Source organism: Orbicella faveolata, unplaced genomic scaffold (assembly GCF_042242905.1).
Source record: "Orbicella faveolata isolate gen_17 unplaced genomic scaffold, um_ofav_v1 contig_26, whole genome shotgun sequence".
Lineage (NCBI taxonomy): Eukaryota > Metazoa > Cnidaria > Anthozoa > Scleractinia > Merulinidae > Orbicella > Orbicella faveolata.
In genome coordinates this window covers 2,263,915-2,289,856 of record NW_028301554.1, presented here as the reverse complement: position 1 = coordinate 2,289,856, position 25,942 = coordinate 2,263,915, and the positions used below count along the sequence as shown (strand labels likewise).

At 38.7% G+C, this 25,942-nt stretch overlaps 1 pseudogene across 1 annotated transcript; it reads left to right on the top strand.

Annotated features, from left to right (window-relative positions):
• Window positions 1–25,942, top strand: LOC149107606 (nucleolar protein 6-like; annotated as a pseudogene). Its single transcript, XR_016208946.1, has 26 exons — window positions 1–168; window positions 1,780–1,993; window positions 2,674–2,826; window positions 6,360–6,539; window positions 7,344–7,516; window positions 8,013–8,149; window positions 8,807–8,967; window positions 9,078–9,198; window positions 10,741–10,818; window positions 11,702–11,790; window positions 11,994–12,108; window positions 12,692–12,870; window positions 13,589–13,708; window positions 14,548–14,692; window positions 14,789–15,012; window positions 15,633–15,759; window positions 17,442–17,596; window positions 18,541–18,701; window positions 19,076–19,228; window positions 19,987–20,084; window positions 20,605–20,729; window positions 21,015–21,107; window positions 21,915–22,100; window positions 22,389–22,490; window positions 24,438–24,491; window positions 25,742–25,942. The product of XR_016208946.1 is annotated as a nucleolar protein 6-like (transcript).

The following is a 25,942-nucleotide window of genomic DNA, read 5'->3' as shown; positions in this document are numbered from 1 at the left end:
TCTCGGACGAAAGTACTGGGTCGAGTTCCCGGACGCCATCTTGAAGGAATCTTGGTTCGTCCGAAACAAACTCAAAGATGAGCCAAAAACAAACTCCAAGGGACTTTCTGAAGCAAATTATAGGCCGCCCTGTGGTGGTGAAGCTTAACAACGGCGTTGATTGTCGAGGTAAACAGCTTTTTTTGGCATGTGCATGCAAACCAGCTGAGAATTGATGCATTCATAAGTTGCTGTTTTCGTTTGACTGTTCATTCTATTTGTTATCAGCTGCAAACGTAAGCTTAAACAATAGGAAAGCGTTGTTAGAAGTCTGAAAAAGAAAGGCCGTTCAACATTCCCCTGAAGTTGTCAGCAATATCTTTCTAAGTTTTGTTGATACGAAAATAATCTTTAATCTTTAATCATTATTTATACACGGTAAAAATTCATCAGGTACAACAAATTCCCATAAAATGTCTAAGATCCTAAAGCTAAAATTCTAATGCTAAAATTATATTAACTAACAGCAATATTCTACTTATAAACCTGATTTCCATGAATGCCATGTGTTTAAAAATTATGATGGTGAAAGCGTTTGTAAAATTGATTTAATGAGTCAAACTCTCCAATGTTACAGGGTAAGCTGTTCCAAAGGGTTGCGCAGCTCTCACAGGGATTTGGGTATCCCCGTGTTTTGGGTAGCCCCGTGCCCAAATCCCTAGTGTTTTGGGTACCCCCGTACCCAAATCCTTAGTGTTTTGGGTAGCCCCGTACCCAAATCCCTAGTGTTTTGGATACCCCCGTGCCCAAATCCCTAGTGTTTTGGGTACCCAAAACACTGAAAGCGTAAAACTAGGGCAAGTGAAATCATCCACAATTCTGCTCAAAACCCATTTATCTTCTTACGAAACTTTGTCTCAATAAATTGAAGCATTCTTTTGCTTGATATAAACACAATTTGTTTCTGAAAATAGTCGCAATTCCTAACAGACTGTCGGCTGATCCAAGTCCGCAGTTACAACAATGTTTCACGCACTAAAGATCTTTGTATAAACATGCGCTTGTTGCCTCTCAATAACCCTTGAAATGTACGTTATTTTAAACGAGAAAGGCGCTTTTTAAACCTTGGATAGTGCGGTGATTGAATTCAATCAATATGCAAACAAGGGAGGAAAGACCTATAGAAATGCCAAACTGTAGGGGATACCCACATCCCTAGTGATATGGGTATCTCCTTCCAGAGAATCTGGTTGTCCTCGTTTCTTTAATTCATGATAGCCAAATGGACCGACCGTTAAAAGGAAAAGCAGACTTACAAAGATGAAAGTTCCAATGAGGAAAGGACTAGAAATGCCAAAATGTTGGGGATACCCAAATCCCTAGTGATATGGCTATCCCCTTCCAATATGTTTGGTTATTGTTTCTTTAGTTCAATGTAGCTAAATCGAGAGAAGATAAAAAGGTTTGCTTTGCCTTTTAATCCTCGGTCAATTTGGCTACCTTGAACTAAAGAAACGATAACAAACAAACACTCTAGAGGGGGATACCCACATCACTAGGGATTTGGGTAACCCTTTACATTTTAGCATTTCTAAGTCCTTTCCGCATTGGAATGACTTGCGTCTTTGTATTAAGTTGGCTTTTTATCTTCGGTCGATTTGGCTACCCTGAATTAAAGAAACGATAGCAACCAAACATATTGGAAGGGGATACCCATATCACTAGGGATTTGGGTATCCCATGCACTTTCCCAGTGTTCAAAGGAGTTAGTCTTGTCTACTTTATTTGCATTTTTTATAGATATCTCAGAAGAAAAAACAGCTTTAATGGCAAAATCTAATTGGAGGGATGGTCAAGGAAAGAGTGACAAAGAAATAAGTCTGAGACAAAGTTTATTTCAAACAGGCAACCGTACACAGAGGTCAATTACAGCTTGAGACCTGCGTATTGTGTGATGGCCATATCGTGGTGTTTTTGCTTGCATATTGATTTTATTCAATCCACAGGAACTTTGGTGCGTGAATGTGTTTTGTATGTCATTTATAATATTACTGCGGACTCGGATCAGACAGTCTGTTATAAATTTGGACTATTTTCACCAACTTTATGTGTTTATATCAAGATTAAGAAAGTTTTAATTTATTGAGACAAAGCTTTGTAAGAAGATGAATGGTTTTTCAGCAGAATTATGGATGATTTCACTTGCCCCAGTCTGTGGTATTTAACGCTTCCAGTGTTTTGAGTATCCCTACTGGGGATACCCAAAGCACTAGGGATTTGGGCACAGGGCTACCCAAAGCACTAGGGATTTGGGCATGGGGCTACCCAAAGCACTAGGGATTTGGGCACGGGGGTACCCAAAACACGGGGATATCCAAATCACTGTGACAGCGCCGCTGTAACTAAAACTATTTTTCATGTAGTTAGTTCTTGGAAAGGGAACAACAAGTTTGTTAACCAAGTCCCTCAGAGCATAATTTGATTCATTTTGCATTACAAATTTAGAAGTGAGGTATGCGTTAAGTAATGCAGTACATGTAAATTCCCAGTCTTTATCACATTTTGGTATTACTATGTGTTGGTTGTTTTAATTCTCAATTTGTAATTTGTAAGAATTTGTCTAATTGTAATGCACTTTTGACTGTTTTTATAGAAAAAGCACTATATAAGTAATATATGTTGTTGTTGTTGTAGGCTAAAAAGTGTTTTTATTATTGTTCCAACCACGTAACTCAACTTCTATCTGGAGTGCAACCAAAGAAAGACAGAAATAAAGCTCTGGATGACATTTTGCATGACCTGAATACTCTACTGCTGTCTTTACCTGATGGGAAAAAGGAGCAAGAGGTTAGCTAAGGCTGTCTTGGATGGATCATGTATTGCACTGGCTGATATACATATCACAGCATGTTTACATGTATTTCATGGCAGTTTATGAACCAAAGCATTATGGTACCCAGTCATTAAGCTCCCAAGTCAGTTAGTCTTCAGCCTGAGCTGTTACGGTTGTAGCTTCAATAAAGAAGTTGATTAGCCCCCAACCCAAAGTTGGTAACTCTAAAGCCCCTTTATAAGTCAACTGACTTGACTTATTCCCCTCCACTGCCTGTATGGAGCATAGGTCTATGGAAGCTGCGTGTCATCTGGTTCTGTTTCTGGTTAACTTCTCAATCTGTCTTTTCAAGTGCAAATGGAATGCATTCCTTTTTAAGCAATGACGTTTTGTGTGACGTCATCGCTTTATGCTGGCATGCAAGCATTCCTTTGGATAGTGATTTCGCATAATTTGTCGCACTTATGTCCGTGCGCTTATGTCATGAACGGTTTATCCCCCTGTGGAAGCGAAATGTACTCTGGGAGTTCTTTTGCTGCTTTCCTTTGCTCTTGGTAGGTTCAGCAGAGTGCTTTTAATTGTAGCTTTCAAATGAAGATTTAGGGGCAGATTTTGGTTTAAACAGTATTGGATAAATTTGTGTTCACTGGCAAACTCATGATAAGAACATACAGTATCCTCCATACATACAAGTTTAGATAGACAAGTAAGTCGCACAGGTGATAGGGGAAGGCTTTGTGGCTTTCCTTTGCTGTTTGTAGGATCAGCAGACTGCTTTTAATCGATATAACATGTATACAGTTAAAACAACAAATTAATTTCTGGTGAGGTAATTAGTGTTGCCAAATATTTTTACAGATATTAAGGTTACAGTATACCTTCAGGGGTGTCTCGCGCGCAAGCGATGTAGCATGTGCAGTTTAAGCTGTGGATACCTAAACCCCTATATCAAATTAAAGCTTATAGAGCTGGCTATCAAACTATACCAACAATTTTGAAAGAAAATGAATTGTCGAATTTTTCATGACCACTAAATGCGAGCGCCCGAATCACCTTTTGAAAGCTACAAGTCAGAGCGAATTTTGTTTTTCGCCAATTTAATTTTTTCCTCGATTTTAGGGCCCAAAGCGCTTAAAAAACGTGTCTGCGTTTTGGCATATTCAATTGCAGTAAAAAGTTACAGAACGTTTTCGAAATAGGATTAAAAAAATGTGGAGTGATCGTATAAAAATCGCTCTCAAAGATAAAGTATTTTGAAATTAACAATTCCCAGACACACTTTTGTAGTTTATATGTTAACCTAGCCACTGTCCAAATTTAAGAGCAATTGAACAAATTCCCTTTGAGTTATAACTGTTTGAAGTGTCTGCTTCAAGTGAAAAAATTTATTGGAGAAAACAACACTAAGAAAAATCTTCTGCTTCGCAAACCAACTCCGCCCACAAACACCTTCAACTGGGTTCTCAGATAACTAAGCCAATCAGTGCAGGGAAAATTTACTACCGTTAACCTCCTGGTGAAATTTACGCGCGAATCTCTAAAAATCTCTTGTGTTTCGCAATGCACTCAAGGAACCGAAGGCAGAGAGATAATTTTTCTGTAGCTCGGTTTTTCTTGAAGCTGGTCTGGCAAAATGGGTAAGACTAAAAAGGATACAAACACTAGAGTAACTGAACGAAGGAAACAAACAAAGGAAAGCGCGGAGAGCAACTGTGTGTGGGCAACTGTGCATGGATAATATTTCAAATGGTCTCAATGAGTCCGACGATTCGTCGATATCGGACTCATCAGAAGAGTCTCTGTCAGGATCCCTGTTATTGCTGTCAAGTTCCGAAATTTTTACAGAACCTTTCTTTTCTCTTACCACGAATATTTGCCCGCCTTATACGATAACTATAGCTTCATCCGCGTGGCGAACTTTCGCTTGTTCACTCATTGATATATTTTCATTCGTTCTTCACCGTTTGTGCTTTTTCGAACTGGTCCATGGTTTAAACGTGGTCTATGTTTACTTATAACTTAATAGAGACACACCTAATACCAAAAATGCTGGGTAGTCAGAACAACAATGCTGATCAACTGAGTAGTCAATTCGTGACATCCATATAGGTAATTCCCACGAAAATCGTCTCGGTTGATTGCATACGCACCATAGGGCCAATATTTAGCCTTTTTCAAAACATTTTTTCAGAAATTAGAGATTAGTCTTCGACCACTATTTTGACCCAAGAATCCAAATTTGAAGAAAATTGCCAACCCGAAGGTATACCATAACCTTAAGGTGTCAATTTCAGAGAGAGTACCATTCCTTTGTGGGTTTCCTTTGCAGCTTTCCTTTGCTGTTTGTAGGATCAGTGGAGTGCTTTTAATTTCAGCTTTTAAACAAAGATTTGGGGGTTGATTTTGGTTTATACAGTGTCAGATAAATTTGCGCTCACTGGCAAACTCGTAATAAGAACATATCATCCATCCATACAAATTTAGATAGACAAGCAAGTCGCACACGTGATAGCTGAAGGGTCTCTATAAAATTTACGGACTGGTAGCGCAGTTGTACTTTTTCCAGTCTTGAAGTGAATTAAATGAGCATTGTATGAGCGCTGAAATATACAGTTTACAGTAGTGATAATGAAGTCAGGGTACGATTCATTTGCAGTTTTCAGTTTTTTATGAAGTTTTGGAAATGTGTGTTTTATATTTTTTGTCAATGAAAGAGTGGTTGTGATTAAACAATTGATAATCGTTTTGTCAGGGTAAAGACAATATGAATATTCATTGATGACAAGTATACGGTTAACAACAAATTAATTTTCTGTGAGGTAATTAGTGTTGCCAAATATCTTTAAAGATAATAAGGTGTTGATTTCAGAGAGAGAAACTTGTACTTTGCGGCTTTCCTTTGCTGTTTGTAGGATCAGCGGAGTGCTTTTAATTTCAGCTTTTAAACGAAGATCAGGGGGTGGATTTTGGTTTATGTAATGTCGGATAAATTTGCACTCACAGGCAAACTCATAATAACATATCTTCGATACATACAATTTTAGATAGACCAAGCGGGTCTCACACGCGATGTGACAAGTCAAGAGAAAATGGTTTTGTCTGGGACAAGTATATGGTTAAAACAACAAATTAATTTCCAGTGAGGTAATTAGCTTTGCCAAATATCTTTAAAGATAGTAAGGTGTTGATTTCAGAGAGAGGAACTTTTCAGCAGAGTGCTTTTTATTTGGGTTGGTACATTTCACTGCCCCCTAGCACATGGACTAACAAGATGGACCTGGTACATGAACTACTTGAATGAACCACCAATGGACTACCCTAAATGTAAACCCCTAAAATTTCTAACCCAAAAGTTTAAGAATCAGTTTGTCTGCTCATATTCCAATCTTCTAGGAACAATTTTTAAACTTCATCGCTTCTGCATGCATTGCGTGCCGTTTATTTATGATATTCCCCCACGTGAGCCTCCATTGCAAGCTAGTTCCAGTCTAACACAAGAAATACGAATATGGTCTATTAACAATTTATTCCACCTACTTCTCTGCAGGTGGCAGACCACTCATGTCTTTCAATGGGAACCAAATTTCCTCTCCCCCCAACCCTCTCACCCGTGAAAGGAAAGTTCTGTTTTCGGAAACCAGAGAGTGTCAAAGTTGTTGGAAGTTATCTTCTTGGGACAGGAACGAAACCAGACTTGAATGTGGATATTGCTGTGGAGATGCCGAAGGTGAGAGGTTTTATGATTGCTTGACATTTTAGTTCATTCTTTGCTCCTCTACTGTACATGCATGTACATGTACATTGTACCTTGGAACACAATTTGAACATGGCAAGCTACAAGGGGTTGGCTAGGTACTTTCTGCAGGTTCATTCTGGAGTTCCTCCAATCTCACTGTTATCATTTTGAAAGGGAGAAATGAATGGTATTGTAATTGAACTTGTAGGTGATTGACTTGTCGTTTGTGTCGTCAGTCCAGCGCAGTGATCAGAGAGGTGGAGAGAGAGATAGCCTTTATTTTAAAACAATGGGAATTAAAGCTAAGAAGCTTTAATGGAAGGAAAGAAAAGACCATGAATGCTGTACATTCACTAGCTAGATTTATGGCTTCTCCTTCCATCTCTCACTTCCATGAAATTCAATAGCAATTGTATGTGTCTGCAAAGTCTCATCATTGTCATGCACACAGCCTTTTATGTAACTTCAGTAGGATAGCCTTTCTGCATGTAAATAAGCTATGGTATATTAATATAGATCTACACTGTCAACACAAACATTCTGTCCATTTCTAGGCTGATTCTCAGAGTAGTACTACTGTGCATACACAAATACATGTAATATTGAGCACTACATGTACATTGTACATAGATGTAAATGTACAATGGTGAATGCATTATAATACAACACATGTTTCTCGGACAAAGTTGAATTCCTTTTTAAGTGTCTAGCTCGTCATATATACATGTACAGTGTGTATAACTAAGTGAAATTACGTGAAATTAATGCAGGCTTGTAATATTTTTTTGGCATTAGGAGTGTTTTCAACCAAAGGACTATCCGAACCTGAGATACCATCACAAACATGCTCTATATCTGTGTATCATAGCAGCACATTTAATGAAGAGTTCATTGTTTGAAAGTGTTCAGTTCATGCACATGAATGGTGAGGTACTGAGACCAATACTTCTGGTCAAGTCTAAAGGTTAGTAACTTAACACCGCTTAAATACTGTATGTACTCTCTCCTCCACAGAGGTTTGAAACATCTGTTTTAAAAGCCACTGTGCAAGGTGAGTGCAGGTGCAAAGTCGAATGGATCACCATCGCCCTTCATGTAACCTTGCACCTGCACTTGTATTGTTCAATGGATTAATTCTCCCCACCTGAAAAACCAATTTTAGCCTCTGCTGAGTAGCAACGTTTTCGAGTCACAGGCGTGAGATTTTTAACCTGCAAGTGCCAAGATTTTTAGAAGGCACAACTACATGTATATCAAAAGATCAAACTTTCAAAAGTTTCTTCAGGAGAACATTCCAAAGATTTCTGAGGATGTTTCCAATAATTTTTATTTCCTAAGACCAGACTCCGAAAATGTGTTTTGTTTAACCGGCCTACACCTACAGGTGCAGTAGGAAGTTTCACACAAGTGGCAAATTTGACATCTTCTTGAATAAAAAGTGCTTACAACTGATTCCTCTCATAGGTATAAAGCTGGGAAACAGTTTGTCATCAAATTGCATCCCTGTTTATCAGTGGGTACATTCAGACCTCAGAGGTTTAAGAATAATGTCAGACAGAACTGGTTCAATGGCAAGGAGGGCATGGTAGAAGATGGGGCTGGTAGGTTACAACTCTATAATTAGTTATTGGCAAAACAACCTGTGAGTCACTTTTAATTAATTATCAGTGGCTAAGATGTCAGGAAAACAAACTTTTGTAATGCAGCTGTACATTATATTGTAGCGTACAGATTGATTGTAAATCTAATCTTAATCATTTAATATTGCTCATCTCGATTTTGGAACAGTTTTCATTTTCTGGTACATTTTTTGATACTTTTACCATTAATAAACTACCATCTTGTACAAGTTGGAAGGGATGTTGGAATTGTATTGTGTTTCTCTGGGAAAAATTATTTATATTGCGTGTAGTTTGAAAGTTGTATGCTCTCCCTATGAAGGTTTTTTTGGGTTGAACCCTTCCACCCCTCCAGAAATTCCAGTCTAACTTCATACTTTTCTATAAAATATTTGGCTTTTGAGATCTTCCACAAACTGGGAATTTCCAAATTACGATGCTCTCAACAAATATAAGCTCTAGGGTGGGTATGGATATTTTCTCAAACCACACATTGGGTATAAAAAGTAACTTTTTAAACCATTGAGTACATATTATATATAAAACGTTGCTACATGTACAATAAGTATTAATATTTATTTGCAATGTTGTGGCCTCTATTAACAATAATTCTTTTCTTGTTTTGTGTTATATTTTTAGACACAGGAATACCAACACCTCATTACAACGCCTTGGTGTTGTCGGACATGTTCTTGGAGCAGCACCTTCACCATTTGTATAAGTGCATCACTGATTTCCCAAGAATGAAAGACGCAGTGGCTCTAATAAAAGTTTGGCTCATCAGTGCAAACTTGATCAGGGTTTGGCATTTTCTGTTTCCATTTTACACTTTGTCTTGTAAAATTTTATAGTTAACTTGGACTGAGGTGTAAGTGGTGACACCACTTTCTAATATTCTTTCTTCACACAGGGACGAGGCCGTTGTGGGGGTTTTTTAGCGTCTATGTTGATCTCTCATTTACTGTCAGTTAAAAAGATCAACAAGCATGTGAGCTCATACCAGATTCTGAGAGTTTTTCTGCAGTTCCTTGGTAAGCAATCAACATATGATTTCTCCTTACAACTTCATGCATTATCAAGGAGACATTAAGTGATGAGAATAAAAAGAATCATTAATAGGCTCAGCCTTTAACATGGTTTGCACTGCTCCTAGAAGTCATTGAATACTCCTGGAATTTTAAAATGTACTTTTCAGTCCCGTGGGAGGACTCATGGATAGTGCGCTTGTCTCCGGATTGAGCGGTCTGGGTTCAAGCCCTGGCTGGGGGACATTGTGTACATGTATGTTGTGTTCTTGGGCAAGACACTTCATTCTCACTGTGCCTCTCTCCACCCAGGTATATAAATGGGTAATGGCAAACTTAATGCTGGGGGTAACCCTGCCATGGACTAGCATTCCATCCAGGGGGGAGTAGAAATGCAGTGTATTCCTAGTCCCTTCATGCTACAGAGACTGGGACAAGCTTTGGTCTGATGAGCCACTTGGCTGGTATGCAGCATTTCAGGACTTAGAAAATGTCTTGAAAATTCTCTTTTTTCCAACCTACCCCTGGAAAACTTGTGGAATTTTGTAGGAGCAGAAAATTCTATCAGTTAACTTGGTAATGTTAAGTCAAATACTCAGACCGTGTTTTTTAAAGCATCAATTTTTACACCATGAAAAAGAATGCTTTATATAGTATAGTTTTATAGTAGTTTGTACCGTGAAAAACATGGAATTCCTATCTTTCCTGAGTACGTAGTGCAAACTCTGTTTTAAGAAGAATGCAATTGGATTATCAAATGATGAACAATGTAAATCTGATTTATGATAAGATGTACATTGTGCATGATTTTATCAAGGGGAATCAAGAGCATTTCTACATTTAGTATGTTTCATTAAAATGACTTTTATTATCCTTTTGTTGAGAACACCTCCAATATATGATTATTAGGACTTCCACAGACCAGACACTTAGTTGTTGACAACTATTTTGTTATCGACACCTAAATATTATGGCACAACTAAAAAATGTAACATACATGAGCTTTCGACAACTAAACGCTTAATTTTTAGTTGTCAACAACTAAGCAGTTTCCATTTTCGAAAAGGAAAACTGGTTTTAATTAGTTGTTGACAACTACGTTTTGACGAGTTTTCCTGTGTGTAGTCCTGAATCATTGGTTTAGTTGTCCACAACTATCAAAACATGACACACCTTTGACATGCTTATTGTGTTTTGAGCATGCATAGTGAATGTTCTCAAGGTCTTGCTGACCTGACTTGGACATCGACACCTAACACTCCAATGTGTGGAATGCTCGCTATGGACACAATTAGTTGTTGATAAAATTTAGTTGTCTTAAACAAATAGTTGTCAACAACTAAGTGTCTAGTCTGTGGAGGCCCTTTAAGCCTACTAAGACAAAGAAAGGAGTGTTTCCTCAATGGTGCTTAGTACATTTGGGATCCCCTGAAAAAATTGCCAGATATTTAGCTAGATGTTGTGATCTATCTGACAGAGATGACGACACTCAAACTAATAGTTCATAATTATTTCTTATTTCTGAAATGCTCGTTAAAATCATGTTAGGATCCACTGACTGGACTAAGGAAGGAATAATGATGACCAGAGAAGACATTGAAGAAGGGAATGTGGTAAGCTGATTCTGCAGATTTGAATTATATATATTAAAATACTTGCAGCTGTACACAAGATTTTTGTGGCCCACTGACTGTCAGATTAACAGGGTTCCACTACATATGAAGACATGATTGATCATCGCAGTTATATATGCAACTTAAGCAGTTGTGAAATTAAAGCCTGGAAAAAAAAAAAACAGTCTTGAGCAGGATTCAAACTCATGACCTCTACAATACTGGTGCAGTGCTCTACCAATTGACTGAGCTATCAAGCCAACTGGGAGCTGGAAACATGACCCACTCCCAGTTGGCTATTTCTTAGGTTAAACTGTACTTCCTCCATTTTCTCAGGATAGTGCACAGTAAAGCAGTTAGAGGGTTTAAAGAGGTTTTTAAAAATGTCAGATAAACGTTTTGTTGGACTGACTGTCATTTCATCATTGGCTTTCTCCTTCATGCCACAAAATGGCACTGTATACATGTAGCAGTACTCATGAGGTTTCCAAAATCAATTAGGTTTTACTGGGATGGAAGACTAGCCCATTACTCACCCTCCAGGCTTGAGCTGGGAAGACTAGGACCTTTGCCCCTTTAGTCTTGTGAATTCCCTTACAGTTTGGGCTCTGATATCCATAATAAATAATCACTGATTTCATTCAACTTCACAGCTAATCACTCAGTTTGCCCTAATCTTAGTAATTTTCCACTCATGTTGCTTTGTCACATAATACTCTTGTTCCCGGTTGCGAACACCCCTAAGTCAATCCGTCAAACTCCTGTAGGCCAGACCCCCAGGGACTGAAGTCCCAACCAGCAAAGCTCTCACAGTCAATGACACATGCAGTCTTCGATACCACTACAAGTTTAAAAAACTGTTTCTTTATTTTGTCATTCTTACAGCCTTCCCCCAGATTTTCATTTAGGGTTTGATGTCGTGTTTGTTGATCCATCTGGCTACCTTAACTTGTGTGCTGGAATGAGGGTGGCTCAATACAGGAAAGTAAGTGAACTGTGTTGTATTAACCATTACCGTGCCCAAATTTGCAATTAGCCAATCAGAAGCCATGTCTACTGTCCTTAGGATATAAGAATCTTCAGTTGTCACATTTGTCAAGACTTGCGACATAATGACACAGAAAAGATGTCATTCTGCCATCATCAAGGATTGTACTTTTCATGATTATTTCTCTGATTAATTCTCAGCTGCAGCATGAGGTCAGGTTGTCGCTGGAATTTTTGGACAGTAGTTTTATGGACAGCTTTGAAGTGCTCTTCATGAAGCCAGTGCCATTTATACAAACATTTGATCAATTTTTACAGTGAGTACAAGCATGTCAATGTTGTTGATTGTTGATTTAGCTGACATTGAATTTTAATTTCACATACAACTTTAAATGTTCAAGACTGAGTTTAAAGAACCCTGAGATTCACTGATGGGACAGAGAAATTACCAACAAGTCAACCGCCATCAAAACATGATAGATTTTATTGCTAAATGTACGTGTAGGCAATACAGGAAATTTAAAATAAAAATAAATTGTTTTCAATTTTCTGTACACATATGTACAATTTCAGTGAAATTATTTTGATCATGGTTCGTCATATTGCTGGGAAGGATTTTTGTCAAAATGTGCTGTTCCAGAAAACATACATATTCCTCCCACAGATGGGATTGAATTTCCTGGGGGTGTGGTGGGGGTTAGGAGGTTTCTGTGAAACCAAAAAGTTTAAAGAAATGTAGGAAGCTTAATTGAAATTAAGGGGTGGGAGGTCTTGGAAAAAAATCCCTTAACTGTGGGGGGACGTATGGATATTTTTTTGAAGTACGCAATCTGAGGGTTCCATGGACAGAACTTGAGGTCCAAGTTTGTGTTAACGATTCACCCATGCTCAAACACTTTTCTTGCAAACACTTCAAACACTTTCTCTGGTCTGCAGGAGAAATGATCTTCTCCGTCACCTTATTGATCATCCAGGAGACTGGACCCCAGTTGTCACTGATTGGCTGCTTCATCTTGTCACTAGAGGCCTGGGAAAGAGAGTAGAGATGCTTTACTTCAAACCACAAACTCTACTTCAGGTGAATTAAATTTAGGAGATCATCAGGGGAACTGCATTTGTCTTGATATTTTAGCCACTTCTTCCAACTAGTACTATAAGAAATGTCTGTGGCTGAGTAGAGAGAAGTTGTTGTTCACGATGGAGTTTAACTGAGGCGGTTGTTTGCATGCTATTAAATAAAGATTCTTTAGAAGTTCATATGTCACATTTTGGAAATCGTTTGGATGTCATTGGTACTTTTTGAGAAGTCTTTGTGTCAACTGGGATCTATTCATGCATTATAATTTTCAGCAATCTTTGCAGTAAATTTTCCTTGCATTCAACAATTAGTGCTTAAATTATCTTGATACAAAGCAACATGGAAACTACAACATACATGTATTTGTTTTGAAATTTATTCATTCCATCATTCACTGTAATCTTCAATTGCCAGAATTTTTATAATAAATTTGCCGTAGATTTACAACAGTTAGTGCTGAAACTCTTGATATTAACAACAAAAATTATGAATTCATCAGAATTTTACCATTTGGTTAGTATTATAAATTGATGGTTAGTTAAAGCATGCAAAGGTTATCTACATGTATACGCCCAGCTAAATCTTATTTTCTAAGTGTAATACCCTTTTGCCGCTATAGGGAATTAGTTTTTAGTATGTAATGAACCACTGTGGATTTAGATTCTTTATGTAGTTAACACACGGTGTGTTGTTTCAAACTTGTGGTCTTTTAATGTAGTGGCCTGTGAACAAAGCTCCACTCTCCAGAAGTCAAAGCAGTGTGACACTGGGCTTGTTATTGAATTCTGACCATGCAGATGCCGTGCTTGACACAGGACCCCCAGCTGACAGTAGTGAGGTCAGTGGTTATCTGTTCTATTGGCATGTACTCTGTGTATTGTAATCAATGCATATAGGACCCTGAGCTGACAGTACTGAGGGTCAGTGGTTATCTGTTCTATTAGCATGTGTTCTGTGTAGTGTAGTCAATGTACAGGTCAGTGGTTATCTGTTTTATTGTATGCACAGTGTATGCTGCTAGTTGTTAATTCAGCTCCTAGTCTGAGGGTCAGTGGTTATCTGTTTTATTGTATGTGCAATGTACGCTGTTGTTAATTGTACATGACCCAACAAATTGATAGAAAATTTATAATGATTTGGTTGGAGCAGTGGGAATTGACCCATTGGAATTCCATATGTTGACACCCAACATATGTACATTGTAAATTAGCCGGAACCCTGACATACAGTACAATGTATCCAGCTTTCAATATCAGAAAAACAAAATGAAACAAAGTTTTCAGCTGCAAATGAGATACAAATGTATATTGAGAAAAATCTGATCTGCTTCCTGTACCTTTAAGTTCCATCCAGCCTCCCCTCCCTTTGCCTGTGTGTCCTCCCCCCCCTGTGGAGTCTCAGTTGCCACTTGATAATACTTTTTTATTTACTTTGCCTTTAGTTCATAAGGGATGGATCTTGATGGTTGTAGGGGATTGGACAATTGCCAAAATGGAAGTAAAAAGACTGAAAAAGTCCTTGTGACCTTAGGATCCTGTGTTTGCTGAAAAATATCCTTGGTGAACTTAAGGGTGGGAAAAAATCTTCATGTTTGGTTTCCTCCTCCCAAAGGAAAAGATTTGTTCCTAAACTGCACATGACGTATTTTCACTTGTTGTTATTTTTTTGTCCTGGCAGGCTCCATCTTTCCATGCATTTTGGGGTGAGAAATCGGAGTTACGCCGATTTAAAGATGGTTCTATTCTTGAGGCGGTGGTTTGGTCCTGCAACAGCATGGCAGAGAGAAGAACTATCTGTGGGAGAATTATTAAACATCTTTCCCCCTTCCACCCTCCACCTTCTTCACCCCCCTCCCCTGAAGCCACCTTTAACTGACCCACTAGCATGGGGAAAGTTTATTAAAACTCAATTTTTTTTTGTAGACACGGTGGTGTTGATCCAGCATTGCTGACTTTTGTTGCGAATCAGCTGGACTGTGTACTGCAGACACATGGTGCATCATGTGACAGTGGAACAGGTGATGAAGAAGCTCAGAGAGTGATTCAGGTGTACAATGCTTTGTGTAAACAGATCCGTGCATTGGATTTGCCACTCAATGTCAACTTGATTCAGGGAATTAGCTCTGTTTTCAGGGGAGCAGAGGTAGGGAAAACACTTAGGAGTTTTGTGATCAACATCCAGTTTCCCCTTACAATGTCAGTACAGTCTCAAGCAGTCAGGTGCTGAGAATAAAGAAAACCATCAACAAGGAAAACTGATAAAGATCAGTTCCATTCCACAGAATTTTTATCGGTTCCTGGCAAAGATGTTACAAGCAATTTGCCTTATACTGTAAAATGACGATAGTAAGATTTTTGCTTATTTTGTTCAAAAGGCTTTTTCTTTGGACGGCTTTCAGTGGGGATGCACATTTTACATGCAGTGGAAAAATTTTACATTTCAAAACTTGCCAGGCTTGTATTTGGAACAAACTTGAAGACAACGAAAAATTTTGTTACATTTTAATACATGTACATGAAAGAATGCTTAATGGTAAGCCACTCTAGGGATAACAATAAGAAGCACAAAACAAGGGAAATATCAAAACTCAAAAAACGTTATAGCAGGGTAGTTGGTAAGCCTAACAATTTTCTTTTTGCCTTAGAAGGCTACATGTGAAACAAAGTAACCCTAAGCTTTGCATTTGAGAGGCCTTACTTACACTGTAGACAAAAGTATGCACATAAGAAAGATTTATGAGGCTTTGTTGTTCTTCTGTCTAGGTTTTTCCACCAAGCCCTTGTTTTAAAAATAGCAAAGTTAAGCCACAAATTGGTGATGAAAAGTTGGCGTGCAATGTACTCCTTCCTTCGGAAATAAAACACACAATTTGGTGTCCAGCCATGGAAGGTGAGATTCTATAAAAGAACATTTTTCTTACAATGGCTGCGACTTCACAGCACCTTAGTTTAATAATAATAGTAATGGTAATGGTAATAATAATAATAATAATAATAATAATAATAATAATAATAATAATAACAACAATAATATTAATAATTGGTATTATTATTATTATTATTTTAATGAACTTTATTTACTGAGGGTGACACATGACAGTATGAACTGATAAGCTAGTGACCCTCTGTGCTAAACATCTATGAGTAATTATAAAATAACTTAGAATAGTACAAAGTATGAATATTAATTGCAAAAACATCTCTACATCTACAGTTAAAATATCTATAAAATTAATTATTCAGAATTAAAAATTAATTCAAAGCACATGAATATCTCTATTCACAACACTATGCTAAGAAATGGTTTTTTCATGGCCGAGCTAAAGGAACCGATGGTGTCCTTTTAACGTATTTCTAGAGGAATTCCGTTCCAGAGCTTTGCCTCATGAAATTGAGAGGTCCTGCTTCCTTCCGTTTCTCTGTTCTACCACGGACACATTAAATTATAATTCGCGTAAGCTCGTGATCTAAAGTTCATAAATTCCAATACAATTATGATATATAAGGGCCTCCAAAGACTAGACATTTAGTTGTCGACAAGTATTTGTTATAGACAATTAATTGTGTTCCATGCGAGCATTCCACACTATGGAGTGTTGGTTGTCCATACCTAAGTCACGCCAGCGAGAGCTTGGGAAATGACGTTCACTACGCATGCCCAAAACACAAGACGCATCCTCAAATGTTTGTCATGTGACTCCCAAAAAACGGTCAAATCGTACTTGCCGACAACTAAAGCAGTTTCCCTTTTCGAAATGGGAAACTGCCTAGTTGTCTTCAACTAAAAATTTATCGTTTAGCTGTCGACAATTCATCTCACACACTACGTTTTTTTAATTAGTTGTCGATAACATTTAGTTGTCCACAGCTAAGTGTCAAGTCTGGAGGCCCTAACAGAAGGCCCTAACAGAAAAATAGTCATGAACAAGCTAGTGAGTAGCGTGTATAGATTATGGCAATAAAAACATTGTGGAAAATTGAAAGAACTACTTTCTCTAAGAGTAATGTATTGTGCTGTCAGCAAGTTAGAGTTGCTTGTTGCTCTTTGTTTGAAGTCTTGCAGACTCGAAAATGTAATTATGGAGACTGATAGCAATAACACATTAGTATAACTTCAGATGTGGCTAGCAGGTTGGGTTTTATAAAAAACAGTAAAAAAACAGCCTCTAGTATTTCATGAAATTGAAACTTGACAGAGTTGTTATTTCCGATAAATAGCCAAATAAGATTGTAAAAATTGAGCACAGTTGGAATTACGAAAGGTATATCTCTGGAATTTGTTTAACTTTAACCTCTCCAATATCTACAGTTTTCAACGTTTCAATGATTTTATATCTTGTAAGCTGTAATGAAGCATTCCAAAAGAAGAAAGAAAAAAAATGGAAACCTAAATCTGACTAGTGGAAAATCTGGCGAGTTAAAAACTCAGTGTTCTGGCTGGTAAAATCTGACATGCCACTAGCCTGTATTAAAAAGTTAATCTCCATTCCTGAAATGTCTTTTGTGTTTGATGCTGTAAATTTAGTTATTTTATGTTAAAGGAAAAAGTCTAAAGCTCTAGCTTTCTCCAAGTTGTTTTACAGTTCGAGACCAGTGGTAAATGGCCGGATGATCTAGCTACTATTCAACACATTAAAGCAGCTTTTCACATCAGACTTGCTAAGTTGCTGAAAAGCGAGTGTTCGCTTGTAACTGCGGCTTCGCCTCAGCATGTAGATGTTCTCAAGGTGAGTAACTGAAAAATTTCGGTTCAAAGGATTAACGCGTCAACAAAACCAACTGGCTTTCCACAAATAGGATTCATCTAAGGCCTCGTCCACACTGCGGCGAAGAAATTCGAAAACCAATCTTTATTTCTACGGTTAGGTCTGCAGTCGACACTAGTCCGTCCTGAAAACGGAGCTTTTTGAAAACTCTCTTCAAACGGGAGGAACTTGAAAACGCCGGCTTTGCATTTTCTTGTGAACAGAAAATAATTTGAAAACGGAACTTTTCAAAAATAGATGACGTCACGATAATCATGTGATTTCCCCGCCCCAGTTCTCCTCAAACACAAATCCAAAATGACCGGTGATTGTTGCGTTTTCCAATTTCTCCTGCTTAGTACTGTGGACGGTAAATATTTGATGCGTTTTAGGAGTGAAAAGGCCGTTTTGAAATTGTTGTCCGGCGTCGTGTAGACGTTGCCTAAGTTATTTGACATATAACCTGCAATCAGGCGTTCTTTACTTTCACGGCAGCAAAAAAAGATTGTCTGTTCACAGGTTATCATAGCGCTGTTATTAACCCATCAGGACCTTTACTTTACAACAGGAAAGAATGGTTTTGGGTATTTTTGACATTGTTTTTGCTTGTTTTCCGACCACTTGTATTATCAAACCAACAAAAGTCTCGTCCGCTGGAAAGGAAATTTCACGTGCGATATTCTGCCACTTGATTGGCTAACGAATTTGGAAAGCCTACTAAATGATAGCGGTCTTACTAACAATATTTTTCCGCCTCACTGAAGAGTCCGCTTCCGTGACGTGAGGGGTGCAAACTTGAGTGGGTCCAACTTCATTGGGATCGAATCAGACACCTCTTTATCGCGCCTTGGTTGGTGGTGCTTAATTTGAAATGTGAGCTGATGAGAACCTTCCTAGCATGCAATTCCTGTTTTTTTCTCCGGCAGGATGGCCTTGTATTTAGAATCAAGATTATGCATTACCGGGAAATGGTGTTGCTTCAAAAGAATGAAATCACACAGGAGCTTAAAACAGATTACGAGAAGACAGCTAAAGAACTGGAACGAGAAATAACGCATTTGCCGCTCTTAACAAGCACACTCCATGGGTAGGTATTGTTCAGAAATACTCTTCTACGTCTACACATACACTTAGTTAAGTCGCTAAAACTCGTAAGATGTCACACCAACTGTAAAAATCTGAATAAAAAATAACACAATGGGATATCAAAAAAATTAAAACATGAAAAATCCATAATAAAACTAATAGAATGAAATATTAATAACTAACTAACCGTGATTCAAAGCTACCTAGGTCATTGAGTTTGTGGAATAAACCACTCGCTTGGTTGATAAGACACATGTATCCTTTCTATTTTGGTCAAAATTCACAGGAGCGTGTATGTTTGCGAGTGACAAACCAAACTGGCAATGCCTCATTTGTACTTATCATTTCGTTTTGCTATTTGTTTTTTTTTTCCAGCATACAACAGCATTACCGCAGATTTACCGGAACTATCCGTTTGTCCAAACGCTGGGTGGCCGCTCAACTGATGGCTGATCACGTGACTGATGAGTGTATTGAGTTACTGGTGGCTTCTCTCTTCCTCTCCCCAGCCCCCTTTACTCCTCCCGGGTAACGCAATAGACCACCTCCGGCTGAGTTTCTTTACGTCCCTGTGAGGACTAGAGAAGAGTCTTTTTCGGAATCATTTGTTGCACCAACGTGTTGATTTTCTTGTAAATCGAACTCAATTTTATATGAAATGTTTTAAACAAGGACTCGTTGTGAAACAGAGGCAAAAGGCAAGTCGGAAATGGAGTATTAATTTAACATTCCAACATGGAAATGAGTGTTCTTAGAGTTGCAAATTCTCTTCTCAAACTCATTCATAATTCATCAAGTTAAAATAAAGAAAATTCACAACCACGAGGGAGATTTGGATACCAGCTCTTGATTAGCATAGATTTTGACGATTTTACTTCTCCGTTTACTCCTTAGTTTTTGTTTTGATTGGGAAGATATATTAAACACTCGAGAGAGTGTTTCATCGGCTATCCAAACACCTTGAATTTCGTCAAAAATACATCGCTGCGCGTCGTATTTTCAACTCTAGTCAGTTAATGTGTTGTTTTCGAATTAGTACCTCTTAGATTTGAAAAGAATTTTAAGCCACGCCCTCTAAACAGGATCCTGTTACCTCTTAGAGATTCTTTTTAACATTTCCGACGATCACCGCTGTCCTTTTGACATGGGAGTGCCCACGAGCTTTGCAGAAGTCGATCGACTCTCGCCTACTTGGCTTTCTTCCTCACGAATAAGTGCACTTGAAATGATAAATACGTATTTACTGCAGAAAATTTGTTCAGTTTACACAATACTCCTTCTTACAGGTCTCCCCTGGTTGGATTTCTCCGATTTCTTCGCCTTCTTTCTTCAACCGACTGGGAAACAACTCCTGTCATTCTAAATTTTAACAACGACATTTCTGGTGAGTGAATGAGGTTTCGTTATTTATCGTTCACTTCTTCAATTTTTTTTTTTTAACAAGTTTCAAGCGAGAAGGGTTTGGAATTGAAGAAAGCAGTCATTTTAGAAATTGTGGTGACCAAAAATCAAATTCTCCCGTGTCAATTTGAAGGGGATATATGGACAACAGTGAGAAGAATTGTCATGTTGATCATGACTCTTGAGGGAAGTCGTAACCGAAAGCGTAATTGGCTTGTTGTTTTCGCTGCAGCGACTTAGAAACTGTGATGACCAAATGTCAAATTTTCCTATGTTAATTTAAAGTGAATGTATGAACAACAGTGAGGAAAATCGATATGTTGACTCATTAGACAGTGTTAACCACCAACTTAGAAACTGTGGTGACCAACTGACCAAAAATCAAAGTCTCCCATGTTTATTTAAAGAGAATGAATAAACAACAGTGAGGAGAATCGATATGTTGATTCTTGGACGTGTGGAAAATGCTAACGTAAGTGAACTTGTGTTGTTTTTCTCAATAGTGGCTGACTACCAAGAAATATCCTCCAAGTTTTGCAAAAACAGAACGCAACTTCCAGCAATATTTATCTCTACTCCAAAGGACAAGTTCAGCTCTATGTGGACCAAAGATAAGCCTTCTAAACAGGTCAGTTGATTTGTTTGGACTATTTCGCTTAGTTTTGACTTTCATCGTTCATTTAGTCTATTGTGAGGATGTGAGGATGTTCTGCACCGAAGAATTAACTGTAGATCAGCCCGAAGTTCGCACTGAAAAGAACTGAGAAAATTGGATTTTTGTTCCTTATAGAATTGCAAAACACCAAGGTTAACGTGCGTTCCAAACTACCAGTAGATAGAACGTCTTGTCCATTATTTAGAACAGTATCTATACTTGAATCAGTATTTACATATTATGTCTTTCCCGCTATAGATTGTCAACAGACTCTCTGTGCTGGCAAGGGAGTCACACTTGATCGTGGAACGTCAAATTCAAACATGCGCACTACAGCCAACCGATTTCAAGGTAAGACGATGACCTGATGACTGAGGCGTCACCTTGGTAACTGTCAAAAGTTGAACCCTAATTCCTTTCGAGTAAGGTACTTTCCAACAGTATCACCGGTAGGGGTTTCTCTAAGTTGTTGTTTTTGTATTTTTTTGACAAGTTATGTCTGTCATACAATTCAAATTAAGTAAGGTTCCATTATCCCAAACACAAGTTAGCCACTTTGCAGCACGTGATGCCTTATGCAAAGAAGGATTTTACACGACTTGTCTAAGAATGGTGTATGGCACACTGCCCCACCCACCCGACCCCTTATTCTTTGCACGACCCTCACCCAAGACAGACTTAGCGTATTGCCGATATTCAGCAAAGAAGACCATGCTTATACAGTAAAAGCCCGCCTGTAAGAACCTATTGGTTTAAGAACCTACTGGCAGAAATTTGCCATTTTAATACCCAAAGATATAAGAACCTGTTAAGCCAAGCAAGATCAAGCAGGCTCGATTATGTGAATTACGGTAAAACATTTTCACCAAGGAATGTGAATTTGAGAGGGCAAATTTGTGTTACAAGAAAATACCTGATACGGTAGTGAATAAGTACTGCATATTTAAGGAGCAAACTCAATTTTATTGATTTTTCTGGTAATCAATAACTATATCTCCCTCATGGAAATTAAGAACCCAAATAAAAACCTACTTAACCTCGAATGCCAAAAAGCTACCTCAAAATACAAGGAACTATTTTGCCAGACTTCAAAAAATGTTGGTTCTTACCCGCGGGTCTTCACTGCAACTCTTCCACTCCTGTCTTTACTTTCCTCAGCAAATCTTCCGCCCGCCTTTGGATCACTATGACGTCATCATCCATCTGCACAGTCGTCTTCTCCCTCGTAGAACCCAAGCCCTTGATAAAGGGAAACATCCGGCAGAAGCCTCGTTTTCACGTCCTTCAGTTTTACTTCCGGTCGTAAACTTTGATCCTGCACAGTTGTATCTTAAAGAACTTAAGGTAAGGAAAGATTCGACGAGCAATCTTAAGCTGTTTCTGGCGTAATTTGAGTAATCCTAAGTTACGAAATTTACCCTGCAGAATATGGAGCAAACATTTGCCTTTTTGATCTTAACACCCTGAGAAAAGCCTCTGGAAGTAGTTATATATATATGTTTCTGATCCAATGAACGAAATGTCAAATTTTATTTGCAAGGAATATTCGGTAAATAACGGAAGTGAAGTTATACCCACTGCAATCTGACAAATACTCTGTTTCCTTGGTTTCTCTGTTTTGTTTTCTTCCAGGATGCTTTTTCTGACATTGCGCTGTTCTTTCACGATGTGTACGGAGGCGACTTGATAGGAATTCTATGGAAGCCTCAGAGTTTTGTGCCGGCCCCGTTCAAGGTACAGGTAGCATTTAGAGTCTTTTATCCTTCAGTCTTAGTATAGATTAATTTCTAGATTCTCCATACCGTGTCCTGTGGGAGGCACGGTGGCTTCACGGTCAGTGCGCTCATCTCCGGATCGAGCGGTCCGGGTTCGTGCCCTTGCTGGAGACATTCCCTTCTGTCCCTGGGCAAAACACTTCACTCTCTCGGTGCCTCTCTTCACCCAGGTGTATAAATGGGTACCGGCAAACTTATTGCTGGGGGCAACCCTGCGATGGACTAGCATCCCATCCAGGGGTAGTAGAGATACTTCTAGTCGCTTCATGCTTCAGAAACCGGGATAAGCTCCAGCTGATAGACCTCTTGGCTCGTATGTAGGATTGACCTTTTACCTTTACCATACCGTGTCATAACAGTTTAAAGTACTCGCGTCATAAATGTGAATGACTGTAGCATCAGAGATAAAACTGGTCCTCACTTAAACATCGTTTCCCCAGTTTCTTTGTTTGGGTTCTGTCTGCCTAAACCAACGTTGGCATGGTAACAAAAGCCAGGTCGACATCTACAGCTATCAAACTGCATTGTCACGATCAACGAAACTTGTTTAGCTTAGCGAAAACCTGTTTATCTGAAACCCCTTTCGTGAAAAACAAGTTGGTAATTTTTATTCCTTTGTTCGCATAAGGGCGCGTTCCATTCAATCAAAAATTTCGGAATTTGCGTAATAGGAACTAATGGTACGGAAATATCCGGGGGAAGTTGCCAGGAAATCCAAAAATTATTGGTCCTCGGGCAATTTCTTCTTCTTAAGTCTCGTCCCTGACAGGAACTCAAAGTTCACATTTTTCGTCTGAGCTGCACCGAAACTATTTCAATCATTCTCAAAATAGACGCATTTCAATCATGATTCATACAAAGCCCCGCCTGATATGAACGCTTTTCCTGATGAAACATTCATTAGTTATTAGACCATCTACCCCCTACCCCGTCAAGTCTCCCGTTTTATGCTGGCGTCCAGCTCTCGCGATTTTACCCGCGCGTTCAACGATCGAATAAAAATACAAGAAAAAATGGCTGCGAACAGTCTAATGTTTTATTCGAGATTAGTCTAAACATGTTTATTCCTAATGTGAACGCAGTATGACATGTTCCTTATCTCGAACCAAGATGTCCTAAGGATCTGGACACGAAGTTCCCATGTTCTATGTCAACGTTTCCCCACCCCCCTCAGCTAAAGTCGGAACAATGTCGTAACGTGGCATAAAGGAATCTAAAACGTTACCAAGTTGAAGCGGTATGGGGCGGACATAACCCGAGTAAAACAAGTTTTCCAGTCAGTGGAATTCATAGAAAATAGATCTGTAAACGAGTGATTAGAATTTTATATCTACCAACCCTAGAACTTGATGTGTCAAATTCTTTTACTGCCGGTTTTCATGTGACGTGGCCATATTCCAAAATTAAAAATTACCTTTCCATTTTCAGGTTTCAGTTTCATCATATAAAAGACCCTTTAGAAACTTGACATTTTAAAATGTCTTAGCTCGACAGGGTTCTTCGTTTTGTAACTGTAGGACACATTTGAATTTCCTAGCCAGGCTGTCGCGTAGGTCAAAAGATGAGTTCTCGCTTTAGTTTTTGCAAACTGAACAGTTCTTGCACTAGAAGAATTATTTATTTCAACGTGCCGGAGCTCAAGAGTAATAACGCTTCGTTTCAATAGCGAAACTCAACGACAGATGTTTCTGTTACTTTACGGCCGCCATGTTGGTGCCCCTCCGAGGGGCACCAACATGGCGTCTCCATTATATCATCGATGTGTCATATCCCAGATTCTTGACTTAATTTACTCAATGGTTACGATTTTTGGTTTTGATCACATGACCAGTGAAAACCAGCAATTGCCACTGTTTTGTCTCCTTATCCTTTCCTGTTGATTTGTAATTTGTTTACGTTTTATCAGGTGTTGCACGCGCAGTGCAAGATGCCATTAATCAATCCTCAAACGGCTGAAAAGGTTGGTAACTAGATATATATAAAATAGCCTCCATTTGGCGCGAAAATATGCTCGGATATTTGTCCGCCGACATTATTTGTTCGGAGAAGCGCACAGGTTTCCGAGAGCGTAGCTCGAGGAAAACTGTGAGCTTTGAGGAACAGATAATTTCCGCGGACAAATATCCGAGCATATTTTCAAAGTCAAATGAAGGCTATTGTGTTTACATGTATTATCCTTCAAATGTTTTTCGCAACACGCGCAGTTTTGAAAAGTGGGAAATATTCTCGGATATTCCCCAGTTTTGGCTGGGGATTATTAGGTCACGTGAGGCGTTTAGACTAATCGCGCGTGTCAAAATGTTTCATGAATTATAAGTAATGCTAATAGGACTGAGTGGAGTCCAATTCGGTGATATCTATGTACTTCGTAAATGGACTAAGAGCATAAACGGGGATCTCGACGGAAAACTAAAAGGAAAATATCTCACAGCAGGAGAATGGCACCATAGAAAGTATTAAATTGACCCTTTTTTAACGTCCGGTCAGCCTTCCAATTTGTTTTATGGTGTAAAAGGTGAAGGTGATATACTTCTCATGGGATAAAAGTTAACTTTTTTAGAAGTTAACTATGAAAATAGATTGTTTAAAATAGATTGTTTTTCAAAATTCCACGAAATCTCCTTCACTTTTGTAAGAAACCCCAACCCTCACCCCCACCCCCACCCCGAACACCCCACCTCCACCTATAAAAACGCAGCAAAAGTGAATGATCCCAGAGGGTAATCAAAACTCCAACCAAAATATGCAGCCGAAGCGAAGCGCGGGGAAACATGAAATCAATGCCAAGCGCGGGAAAACATGCAAACGTTGCCAAGCAACAAAAAGCATCCAAACGCTGCGAAGCGCGGGAAAAGTTGCAAACGTTGCTAAACGGGATAAAGCATGGAAACATTGCCCAGCGCGAGAAAATATGGAACTGATGATAAGGGTGGGAAAACGCGCGGAGGTAAATTGGTTTCCCCAATTGGTTTCCCCTTTGCTCCTGATTGGTTGAAAACTCAATATGTTTGTTCAGGTTGCTAAGATTACGATGTAGCTTTCGAATGCTTTTGACAATCAATCGAAAAACCGTTTTATTGAGATATTCTCGACTAACGTTTTCATAGGAAAGCAACTGTTTAGTTGTGGTGATAACTTTTGATGCTGTTGTTGTTTTGGTTGTTGCTGTCGTCGTTGTTGTTGTTGTTTGAAGTCTTTTTGTGTATTCAGTCCAAACAGGGCCAGACCTTGGTCATCCCGAACATATCAGCCATCTTGTCTGATTTTCAGATCATCGGAGAGGGACTGGTGAAGAAGATCGAAGTGTTGAAAGCGTGAAAAGAGAGAGGACAAGCGTGACATGTAAAAGTGAAATAATAAAGCTTTGATCGAATCAAAAACACCTTTATTAAAGGAATCGAATACCTATAA